Below are 12,764 nucleotides of genomic sequence, written 5' to 3' on the forward strand. Positions count from 1 at the left end.
GACCAAGGGAGGCACTGTGCTCCAGTCAAGAGGCCCTGCCTGTGACCAGGTGAGCCTCATCCTGCAAGGCACTGGCTGCCACGGGCAAGCCACAGCTCATCCAGGCTCTCACCCGGGCAGCTGGGAGGGTGGGTGTGGAGCAAGAACTGCCAGGACCCTCAGTCTGCTGTGGCCTCTTTGACTGCCGTTTCCTCCAGGTGCTTGGTGGCTGACTGTCACCCCTACCTCGGTTTGCTGAGCCGGAACTGGTTCCACAGCCACAGTCCGTGTAGACGGAAGGATGGGCTCCTGATGCCCATAGGGAGCTGTACCACAGGGTGCTCGTGCATGCAGCTGTCGCTGCCATTGCGTAGCCCTGTGGTGGTTCGCCCTGACCAGCCAAGGCCTGTGAGTCACCTACTGTGCCCTCGTCCTCCTTCCCCAGGGGCAGGCGGGAGGACTCCCCAGACCCAGAACCCTCTCTCTAGACTCGGAGGCAATCCTGGCCTCACCATCACCTCTCCTCCTACAAACCTTGTGGCACACTTACTCACTAACTGCCCAGCCAGCAGCCCTGCAAGGCGTGGGGCTTGGTGCTGTCTGGGGAGATGCTAGGGCCCAACGTTTCCAGGGGGCCACACCCAGCCTCAACAGTGGCCACTTGTCATGCCCTTGTCTTCCTCCCTGCCTCCCTTCTTTCCCTCCTTAAGCTTCTTGCTGGCCTCCTGACCATTCTTCCTCTCTTTTCAGACCTGCACCACATTGACTACATTGCCCCACCACATGGTGGCAAGGCCTGGCTTCACCCGGATATATTGTTCTCTCCTATGGAGATGCCAACTCCCAACCTCCCCTTCTGGTTGCATCATCTGGAGGCTACTGATGCAGAGGCTGCAGGTGAGGGACACTGGCCCCGGAGCTGTTCCTTCCAAGGAAGGGATAGCCTGTCCTACTTACACCCATGAGCCCAGGTGCCTGAGCGAGCATGCATGCATGCAAGTGCACTCCCACAGTCACATGCAACTCAGGCTTGTACAAGGGCACAGGAGAGTGTGTTGTATATGGGGGCCAGATCTGGAGCACAGTGTGTGTGTATGGAGAGGAGGCCCGACATCTGGGAAAGACCCAGAACCATCCGTTGTTGGATGCCTTAGGGACCTCCATCCACCTTGGGCCGCCTCAGGGGGCAGAGCTCGGTCTGCAAGGCAGCAGGCAGGGCTGTGTCCCGACACCACCATGGGCTCTATACCTGCTCTGCTCCTCTTGCAGCTGCGGGGCCAGCTCCAGCCCAGCTGTGCTAACATCTGCTGACTGCGCTCCGCCAGTGCCACTGGCCAGACCAAAGCCAGCATGACCAATGCCTTCACCACAAACAAGCAGCCAAAGGCCTCTTCACACCACGCCACAACGAAGCCTTCACCTGGAGCAGCCCTTGCCACACCCCTACCTGCCCTGGTTATCACTAATCATCTCCCTTCAGTACCTAGACCCCCTGTTTATCTACTCTTATTTATTAAAGTTTATTGAAAAAGATCAAAAGGCACACAAGGTCCTCTCATGAAACAAACAAAGAGCGTTCCACTCCGTGGCTTCCAGTGGTTTCCCAGGTGGCCAAGCAGTTGGCACTGTCTACTAGGAAGCACATTCCTCAACCACTCCCCTTAACTGGACCTCCCCACTCCTCTGCTGCTGCTTCATGGCAGCCAAGGGACTTGTCAATCTGCCCTTGTCTTCATTCCTTACCTCCCTGGTGGCTCCTTATCTGCCCTCCTAGTAGTAGTAGTAGTAGTAGTAGTAGTAGTAGTAGTAGTAATAGTAGTAGTAGCAGGAGGAATAATAATAATAATAATAATAATAATAATAGTTATAGTAGTAGTGCTAGTAGACCTAGTATTCTTAGTAGTTCTAATAGGCTCTGATTCAAGTCACAAGTCTCTGTGTCCCAACAGGAATTGAAAGGCAGAACAGAACTCACCAAACAAAAGAGAAAGCCTAGCAATCCTCCCAGGGTGGCATGGACTTTCAGAGGACAGGAGTGCAGAGGAGTGCACACACAAAGAAGGGCCTACTCCAGCCGCTGTCTGGTCCAATGTGGGGAGAACTTCCCTGGAGGGTACATGTTGGGAACGCCATTCCTTGGGCCCGAAGCACACAAAAGGCCTACCAGCAGCTGTCTTGTTCAGGGATCCATGAGGGGCAAAGAGAAAAGGAGAGCCCGTTGATCCAAAGGACATGAGGCCCTGGGTTCAATTCCTCAGCACCACATAACCAAAAAGGCAAAAAAGCCGGAAGTGGCGCTGTGGCTCAAGTGGTAGAGCGCTAGCCTTGAGCTGAAGAGCTGAGGGACAGCGCCCAGGCCCAGAGATCAGGCCCCACGACAGGAACCCCCCTCAAAAAAAAAAATCAGAATTAGAGTAGAAACACAATGTCCCCTTGTATAGGGTCCTTCAGATTCCCAAAGAGATGTGGAGTGAAAAGCTTGTTTGGTCTCCTGGGTGCACACCGGCCTGCCAGGTGGGAAGGGTGGTCACGCGCCCCTCAACCCCCAGACTCCCACCGTGACTGTGTGCTCATGAAGGCAAAAGGCCGTAAAGGGTCAAGAGGTCAGAGGGCGTGGGGCCTATGGGTTGGTGAGGTCAATGGGGACTGGGCATCGCTGAGTGGGGGGGTGGGGGAGGGCCTGTGATGTCACGTGACCTCACTTCCTTGGTGACCAACAGCCACAGAACTCAGAACCCCAGTTGCCCTCGACTGAGGAGACGGCATCTTCTTGCCTTCTCTTGCACAGAGGGAAAGGCGACTATGTTTAGCTGCTGTTGTCCATGGCTTAGAGGCCGTGGGAGACACCCTGAACGTGGCCACCACCCCGAACGTGGCCACGAGGCTCCTCGTGCTCAGAGCGCTCCGCAGCGCCTGAGACAGTGGGCCAGATCACACGCCACGCCAACAAGAGTATTTGGCAGGCGGCGTTCACGCGTATCACACAGCCCACGGGATGTGTCGGGCCCTGAACGCCCCATGGCCCACGTACGGGCCGATCGTCACGGACCAGGCCTGGGCTCTGTCGGGCTACCCATGACCGCGGCACCGCTGCTCAGTCCTGGAGAGGTTCGGCGAGGCCAGCCCACCACTGTGAGTACCCTGAGCCCAGAGGATGCCCTGCCCCGTGGAGACCACATGGCTGTCCCATGGCCCGGTCCAGACAGTTGGGGCCACAGCTCTGATAGCCTCAATTCCACGGATGAACCACTGCCTCCACTCAGTCCGGGGGAGGTTCACCGCTCATGGGCTGGTCCAGACTATCAGGGCCACAGCTCTGACAGCTTCTCTTCCACCAAGGCGCCGCTTCCTCTGCTCAGCCCCGGGGAGGTTCGCCACAGCCAGCCTGCGACTAACACCGTGAGTGCCCTGATCAACTCCAAGTCCTTCCTCTTCTGCCCAGGCCCGGGTGTGACTGTGCTCAGGCCTGGGCAGCAGTGGGCCTCCATGGGGTCTGCACAGGGATGACTGATAACGCACAGGGGCCTGTCAGAACCAGAGCCCTCTCTCTTGGCACCTTGCCACGGGTGTCTAGGAGGGAAACATTCCTGAGCTGTCCCCACCCTCCTCTCATTTGCCCCGCTCCTGCCAGTGCCTAAGAGCCATCAACCCTGCAAGATCATGGGGCTCACTGCTGTCCAGGGAGGGCCGGGTCCCTAAGACTTCCACCCAGCCACAAACAGCCCCAACAGCGGCCACACACCACGTCCCTCCCTCCCTCCCATCCTCACCTTCACGCTTCTTGCTGACCCTGTGGCCTCCCCTGTCTTTGCAGGCCTCCTCACGGGACCTAGGCCAGGACAACACCCGCTGGACCAACGTCACGTACACCCGGACCATCAGGCGCAGGCGTTGGTCAGTCACCCGGGTGAGTGTGGATGTGTGTCCATTCCTCCAAGGACATCTAGCCCACACATCACACTCACACTGGGCCGCGCTTGGACAAAGTCATGCAGGGCTGTCTCTGCCAGCCCCACAAAGCAATAGCTCCCACTGCAGACCCTGTACTGCCTTGGCAGGGACAAACCACTGCCAAACAGTCCATCACCCAGTGTAATCCAGCTCCATGCCCCCTAGCCACACTTGCCAACCACTCTAACACTCACCACACGAGAAAGCGGCTGGCTGCCCACATGTGCACCTAGGCAGCTCTTGGGCTTTGGCTGCATTGCCACATGTCCCCTCCTGCCTACTCCTGGGCTCACCCACCACCTCTCAGCCCTTGTGCCAGGGACCTAACAGCTTCTGCACCTTCGGTAGGCTTTCCCTGCCCATCATCATGTGGGAGGCTTGCTTCGAGCAACTTAAAGGGCACACATACTATTGCAGGCTCCCAGTGTCCTGTGTGTGTGTGTGTGTGTGTGTGTGTGTGTGTGTGTGTGTGTGTGTGTGTGTGTGTGTGTGTGTGTGTGTGTGTGTGTGTGTGTGTGTGTGTGTGTGTGTGTGTATTCGAGTTAGCCTGTGTGTATGGGAGCAGGAGTGCATGTGTGTGCTGGTGTGCAGGTATATGTATGTGTTAGAGAGAGAAAGAGACACAGACAGAGACAGAGAGACAGAGGGAGGGACAGGGACAGGGACAGAGAAAAAACCCATGCCCGCTTTTCCCATGCCCTCCTAAGGCAGTGGGGTTTGTTCTGAGCTCCAGCTCTCCCCCAAGCCTCCAGCGGGGTTCTCCCATCTTTTTCGAAAATCCAAGCAATTCTGTATCTCCCTAGACTGAAAACGGGCTGCTGGTCCTGAGCCTGGAGGAAACTTCTTGGAGCTGGCAAATGAGGATTACTTCTTCCCAAGGGGTTGTGGACCCAACACCTGGGCTTCTGCAGAGCCGCGGCTCCTTGGCCCCCATGGAAGCACTGTGCTCCAGGCTAGAGGCTGTGAGTGTGACCAGGTGAGCATCATCCTGCAAGGCTCTGGCTGCCATGGGCAAGCCACAGCTCAGCGAGACTCTTTCCTGGGCAGGAGGGAGGGTGGGTGTGTAGCAAGCACTGGAGGACCTTCACTGTGCTGTGGCCCCTTTGCCTTTTCCTCAGGTGCTCGGTGGCTGGCTGGGTGCTGCTGAGCCTTAGCCCCAGGCCAGATGGATGCCAATGTGGGCTGCAAATGCCCATCGGGAGCTCTCCCAGAGAATGGTCTCTGATGCAGCTGCTGCCATTGATCAGCCCTGACCAGCCAAAGCCGGTGAGTCCCGGACTGGGCCCCTCATCCTTCCTCCTTTGGGGGCAGGCAGACAGTCTACACAGACCCAGAACCCTCTCTCTAGGAGGCAATTCTGGCCACACCATCACCTCTCCTCCTGCAAGCCCTGGGACACACTGGCACACTCACTGGCCAGGCATCAGCCCTGCCGGTCCATGGGGCCCGCTGCTGTCCAGGAAGTGCCTAGTCCCTAAAGCTTCCATAAACAGCCATAAACAGCCCCAACATTGGCCATACACCATGTCCCTCTCTCCCTCCCACTTTCACCTTCATGCTTCTTGCTGGCTTCTTGCTGGCCATCCCTGTCTTTGCAGACCTGCATACAGGACATGATTCAGGACAACCGCAGCTGGACCTCCATCACATACAGCATCACTGTCAGGCCCTGGCTTTGTCAATCATGTGGATGAGTGTTGATGCGTGTTGGTTCCTCCAAGGACATCCAACCCACACAACACACTCACACTGGGCTGGGCTTGGACAGAGTCATGTGTCACCCTCCAGCCCCAGCACTTCCTTGGTAGGGACACTGCTGCCAAACAGTTCAGCACCCAATGTAATCCAGGCCCCCATCTCCATGCCCTCTAGCCACACCACACCTACCCACAACTCTGACACTCACCACACGTGAAAGCGGCTCGCTGCCCAAATGTGAACCTATGTAGCTCTTGGGCTTTGGCCCAATTGTCACATTTCCCCTCCTGTCTGGTCCTGGGTTCACCCACTGCCTCTCAGCCCTTGTGCCAGGGACCTAACAGCTTCTGCACTTTCTGTGTGCTTTCACCATTCATCATCAGGCTGGAGGCTCACTTTAAGCAAACTCAAAGTGCTCACTTACAGCTGCAGGCTCCCGGTGTGAGAGTGTGTGTGTGTATGTGTGTGTGTGTGTGTGTGTGTGTGTGTGTGTGTCTGTGTGTGTTTGTGTATGTGTGGATTCCAGCTAGACTAGTGGTGTGCGAGTGGGAGAACATGTGTGTGCTGGGTGTGGGTGTATGTGTTCGAAAGACAGAGAAAGAGAGACAGAGAGAGAGAGAGAGAGCGAGACAAAGACAGAGACTGAGACAGAGAGACAGCGACAGAGACAGACAAACAGAGATAGAGACAGAGAGAGGGAACACATGCCTGCCTTTCCCACGCCTTCCTACGGCAGGGAGTTTGTTCTGAGTTCTAGCCCACCCCCAAGCCTCGAGCAGGTTGATTATAGCTTCTTTGAAAAACCAAACAACTCTGCGGTCTCCCCAGGCTGAAAACATTATGCCGGTCTGGAGCAGAGAGGATTTGTACAACCTATGGCAAATGTGCATGATGACACCGTCTTTGCAGGGCATTGAATACCGGGCACCGGCCCCTCTGCACAGCCAGGGATCTTTGGGACCAAGGGAGGCACTGTGCTCCAGTCAAGAGGCCCTGCCTGTGACCAGGTGAGCCTCATCCTGCAAGGCACTGGCTGCCACGGGCAAGCCACAGCTCATCCAGGCTCTCACCCGGGCAGCTGGGAGGGTGGGTGTGGAGCAAGAACTGCCAGGACCCTCAGTCTGCTGTGGCCTCTTTGACTGCCGTTTCCTCCAGGTGCTTGGTGGCTGACTGTCACCCCTACCTCGGTTTGCTGAGCCGGAACTGGTTCCACAGCCACAGTCCGTGTAGACGGAAGGATGGGCTCCTGATGCCCATAGGGAGCTGTACCACAGGGTGCTCGTGCATGCAGCTGTCGCTGCCATTGCGTAGCCCTGTGGTGGTTCGCCCTGACCAGCCAAGGCCTGTGAGTCACCTACTGTGCCCTCGTCCTCCTTCCCCAGGGGCAGGCGGGAGGACTCCCCAGACCCAGAACCCTCTCTCTAGACTCGGAGGCAATCCTGGCCTCACCATCACCTCTCCTCCTACAAACCTTGTGGCACACTTACTCACTAACTGCCCAGCCAGCAGCCCTGCAAGGCGTGGGGCTTGGTGCTGTCTGGGGAGATGCTAGGGCCCAACGTTTCCAGGGGGCCACACCCAGCCTCAACAGTGGCCACTTGTCATGCCCTTGTCTTCCTCCCTGCCTCCCTTCTTTCCCTCCTTAAGCTTCTTGCTGGCCTCCTGACCATTCTTCCTCTCTTTTCAGACCTGCACCACATTGACTACATTGCCCCACCACATGGTGGCAAGGCCTGGCTTCACCCGGATATATTGTTCTCTCCTATGGAGATGCCAACTCCCAACCTCCCCTTCTGGTTGCATCATCTGGAGGCTACTGATGCAGAGGCTGCAGGTGAGGGACACTGGCCCCGGAGCTGTTCCTTCCAAGGAAGGGATAGCCTGTCCTACTTACACCCATGAGCCCAGGTGCCTGAGCGAGCGTGCATGCATGCAAGTGCACTCCCACAGTCACATGCAACTCAGGCTTGTACAAGGGCACAGGAGAGTGTGTTGTATATGGGGGCCAGATCTGGAGCACAGTGTGTGTGTATGGAGAGGAGGCCCGACATCTGGGAAAGACCCAGAACCATCCGTTGTTGGATGCCTTAGGGAGCTCCATCCACCTTGGGCCGCCTCAGGGGGCAGAGCTCGGTCTGCAAGGCAGCAGGCAGGGCTGTGTCCCGACTCCACCATGGGCTCTATACCTGCTCTGCTCCTCTTGCAGCTGCGGGGCCAGCTCCAGCCCAGCTGTGCTAACATCTGCTGACTGCGCTCCGCCAGTGCCACTGGCCAGACCAAAGCCAGCATGACCAATGCCTTCACCACAAACAAGCAGCCAAAGGCCTCTTCACACCACGCCACAACGAAGCCTTCACCTGGAGCAGCCCTTGCCACACCCCTACCTGCCCTGGTTATCACTAATCATCTCCCTTCAGTACCTAGACCCCCTGTTTATCTACTCTTATTTATTAAAGTTTATTGAAAAAGATCAAAAGGCACACAAGGTCCTCTCATGAAACAAACAAAGAGCGTTCCACTCCGTGGCTTCCAGTGGTTTCCCAGGTGGCCAAGCAGTTGGCACTATCTACTAGGAAGCACATTCCTCAACCACTCCCCTTAACTGGACCTCCCCACTCCTCTGCTGCTGCTTCATGGCAGCCAAGGGACTTGTCAATCTGCCCTTGTCTTCATTCCTTACCTCCCTGGTGGCTCCTTATCTGCCCTCCGAGGAGTAGTAGTAGTAGTAGTAGTAGTAGTAGTAGTAGCAGGAGGAATAATAATAATAATAATAATAATAATAATAATAATAATAATAATAATAATAGTTATAGTAGTAGTGCTAGTAGGCCTAGTATTCTTAGTAGTTCTAATAGGCTCTGATTCAAGTCACAAGTCTCTGTGTCCCAACAGGAATTGAAAGGCAGAACAGAACTCACCAGACAAAAGAGAAAGCCTAGCAATCCTCCCAGGGTGGCATGGACTTTCAGAGGACAGGAGTGCAGAGGAGTGCACACACAAAGAAGGGCCTACTCCAGCCGCTGTCTGGTCCAATGTGGGGAGAACTTCCCTGGAGGGTACATGTTGGGAACGCCATTCCTTGGGCCCGAAGCACACAAAAGGCCTACACAGCTGTAAACCATCCACAAGTAATAAAAACAGTGGTAGGAATATTTAATCACATAGAACTTTTGGTAGGTACAAAAAAAGCAAGTTATAAAGAGAATCAATATTACAATTCTACTTTTGTACATCTTGTGTACACTTAAAGTCGTATAAAATTGGGTGCTCATCACTATAATCCTAGCTACTCAAGAGGCTGATAGTTGATGATCTCTGTTCCAAGTGGAAGCGTAACATAAGTAACTAAAAAATGTTAGCCTTAGGCAAAATGAAAAAAAAATCCAAGCAAGAGCACAAGGCACTGAGGTTAAACCCCATTATTAGTACAAAAGTAAAATAAAATAGAAAATACACACACACACACACACACACACACACACACACACACACACACACACACACACACACACACACACACACACACACACACACACACACAAAAGACCTTACAGGTGGCTGTGGGGAGCAGGGAGCACAGATGACAAAGAATTCCTCTGTTTGATGCTTCCTGTCTGTTTTCCTGAAGGAACGATGGTTCCTTTAAAAGGACTGTGAGCTCTTTGGAAACAGGGATTTTGCTTTTTCCAATCTGGCTGCGGGGCTGAATCATTTTCCAGTGGTGTCATTTCTTGACACAGAGCCAACTGGAAAGGGAACTAAGTGACTGCCCTTTGTTCTAGGAGACTTCTTTGCTCTGGGTCCCAGGGATGATAGACTGACTATTCAACAGTAGAAGGATTCAGAGGAAGCAGCCCAATTGTCTGTGTGTGGGAGCTCAGAAACCCACAGGGCTGTGCATAAAGCCACACAAGAGCAGAGAGAGTCCCTATCTTGGCACTTGGGAGTTGCAGGGCCCCCGTTTTCCCATTCAAATCAAATCAGATCAGATCAATTCCTTCTGAAACATCTTTGTATGATCATCTTTGTTTCCTCCTCAGCATCCCTAATTGTGCTGAGGTTGGAGCAATGGCCTTCCCCAGAACTCTCCTTGCTTTTCAAACCTCAGTGTCAATCAGAAACTAGGAATGGTGGGGTGCCCATAATCCTAGCTACTCAGGAGGCTGAGATCTAATGATCATGGTCCAAAACCAGCCTGGACAGGAAATTCTCTGAGACCTCTCATCTCCAATTAACCACCAAAAAGCTGGTAGTGAAGGTGTGGCTCAAGAGGTAGAGCATTACCACTTGGCAAAAAAGCTCCAGGACAGAGTCTAGACCCCAATTTCTAGCCTCAATATCAGGAGAAAAAAATAATAATGCAACTAGCAAATACCACAGGGATGGACATTTTCCAATTACTCCATCATTGCTCTATGCATTGTGGCCTCTCTGGGTAACTGTACAAAGATATGGAAACACACAGCCTTGAGTGAAGACAAGTAGGCAGGCAAGCAATCACTCAGTCTCGTTATTACTAAAGGGAGGAAATCCGAACTCTGTTTTCTCTGTGGTTCTGAAAACTTTTCCACAGACTGGGCAGCAGAGGGATTCTCTTCCTTCCCACATGGAAATCTGCATGCCCAGGACCAAGGAGTCTTCACTAAAGACCTCTCCAAATGCAAGAGTGATTTAGAATCTGTGGTGTCTGTTCCAAAGGGTTCTTGGCAATTAATTAAAGTCTTGCTATTTAATTTAACTGAGAAGCCAGGTTGCCTTATAAGAAAAAATATCTTTCATTCTGTCTCTCTCTTTTTTTTTTCTTTAAATCTGAGCAAAAGTTCTGATAAATCGCTTTGGATCAAATGAGCCACCTCTGAGGACTGCAAAAGACAAGAAAGGTAACCTGAGGCTCAGCTCCTCCTTCCCCCATCTCCAAAGCAGCTTGGCTTTGAACTTATATAAAACAGTGAAGGAAGAACTGAAGGAGACACAGAAGTAAGACAAAAAAAAAAGATGAGAGTGTGGCGTAAGTGGTAGAGTACGTGCCTAGCAAGCATGGGGCCTTGAATTCAAAACCCCAGTACTGCCAAAACTCTAAAAGAAGAAACAAAGTATTTATACAAGATCCTTGTGCATGGCTGTGAGCAGGGAGTGCCTGTGCACAACCCCTACACTCAGCAGCCAGCACTGCACTGCCCTGGGTAAGTAGACAGCCAGCAATTAAGTGAATAGACTCCTGCAGGTGTGCATTTGATTTCACTTAACACAATCACTGAGGTGACAAGCCCCACATATTTCTGTCCCTTAGGTAGCAGTAGTGTCACCATGTGGCACATGCTGACCACAGGAGGTGGCAATGCGCAGTGACCCCAGGTTGAAGGTGAAGTGATGGTGGTTACAGAACCCTGTCCCTACTGCCCCCACTTCTGATTTTTTTGGTTTCCTCTGTATGTTCTTCTCCCTATGGTATATCCCTTGTTGTCACTGCACTTGATTTTGGTACCCTGCATCTTATATATACATTTATCTAATTTGGGGAGGGGATGGGAATAACAAAACACTGAAACAAGGACACAGGATGACCCATTGCAACAACTTTGGTGGGGGGGGGTGAGGGAGGAGGGGAAGGAAGGGAGATTGGGAGAACAACAAAGGAGGGAATAACAATGCTTGACAAGAAATGTACTCATTACCTTACTCATGTAACTGTAACCCCTCTGTACAGCTTCTATATAATAAAATATTTTTAAAAGAAGCTTAAAAACAGTGCCCATGCCTTGAGTTCAAGTCCCAGGATTGGCACACACAAATCCCAATGTCTATGTCTTCCACTGGCCTTCTCCAGATAGCCCAAGCTTGTCAGTGGTCTTGGATTTCATTTTAGAGACTTTTCTCTACTTGTCTGTGAAGACAGACTCCAGATTCCAAATTCCATGGAACATTCTCAGATTGGAAAGAGTCCTACTGTTGTAAAATGTGCCATCTTTGAGTGAGAAAAATAAAACTGCAATTTAAATCTGCCCAGTGGTAGTATGGGGAGAGAGGGACATGAGAGAATGCATTATGCAAGTTATTCATTCTTTGTGTCCCTGGAATGCTGAAGAGAGCTGTAAAGGACCCACGCCAAAACTACCATCCCTGATGAGATTTACCCTTTTCCAATACAGATCTACGGAGAACCCTCCCATTATGACTTCACTGTTAGAAAGTCATTAACTGTTTCTGCAGTCTCACCTACTGATTGTATGCTCTCCATACCACCCCGGCCTTCAGTGGCCAGGGCCCCCACACAAGCCAGAGCTGCATCCTCGGGCCCACCTGCCTCCTTACTGCCCACTCACACCAGAGAACCAGAGCTGTCATGAGAAGGTGGGCTCCCATACCACAAATGCCAGTCCCTTCCTTGAACACAAAAGAATTTGCTCCCCCCACTCCCTAGCCACTGTCACAGGCTCTAAGTCCCGGGGAGGCCCACGTGTTCAGTCTTTTGCCTCCAGTTCCTCAACACTGACCAACTGGGTTCTGCCCATAAAACAGTCTCTATCCATGTTTGCAAGGTATGACCCTTATCTTTGACAATTTTACCACTTCCTACTCCTTACTATAAAGTTAGGTACTCTATAAATGCTTACTGTGTTTAAGTTTAAACCATACTATGCATTTTTAAAACATGTGTTTTGCCTTATTTTTGTGTGTGTGCTCTTCCTGGGGCTTGAACTCAGGGCCTGGGCACTATTTTCCTGGGCATTTTTGCTCAAGGCTAGCACTGTATGACGTTTACAGCTCCATTTTGGGGGGGGTTGGGTGGTTAACTAGAAATAAGAGTCTCAGAGACTTTTCTTCCTGGTTGAACTTTGAATCATGATGCTCAGATCTCAGCTGCCTAAGTAGCTAGGCTATACCTATACACATGAGCCATTGGTGCCTGGCCCATTTTCTTTTTCCAAAAATTATTCCAGGGATGGTATCTTGATCTAGGCAAGACTCTGTTCTTCAAAACTGAGAAACGTAGGAGTAAGGAGTGCAAGAAACACCAGTGTACCTGCCAGTGTACCTGCCTGTGTGGACACCAGCTGGACACCAGCTACTTACTCAGTGCCGCTGTCCACCATCTGGGTGAGGAGAGAGATGCCATCCAGGTTGATGAATTCCTG

At 52.5% G+C, this 12,764-nt stretch overlaps 1 protein-coding gene across 1 annotated transcript in view; it reads right to left on the reverse strand.

Moving 5' to 3' along the window:
- The window catches only part of LOC138811114 (engulfment and cell motility protein 1-like), a 203,869-nt gene that overhangs the window by 140,827 nt on the left and 50,278 nt on the right, over positions 1 to 12,764 (reverse strand). The gene's annotated exons all lie outside the window — the stretch shown is intronic.

Source organism: Dipodomys merriami, unplaced genomic scaffold (assembly GCF_024711535.1).
Source record: "Dipodomys merriami isolate MVZ:Mamm:240054 unplaced genomic scaffold, mDipMer1.0.p SCAF_104, whole genome shotgun sequence".
In the NCBI taxonomy this organism is placed as follows: Eukaryota; Metazoa; Chordata; class Mammalia; order Rodentia; family Heteromyidae; genus Dipodomys; species Dipodomys merriami.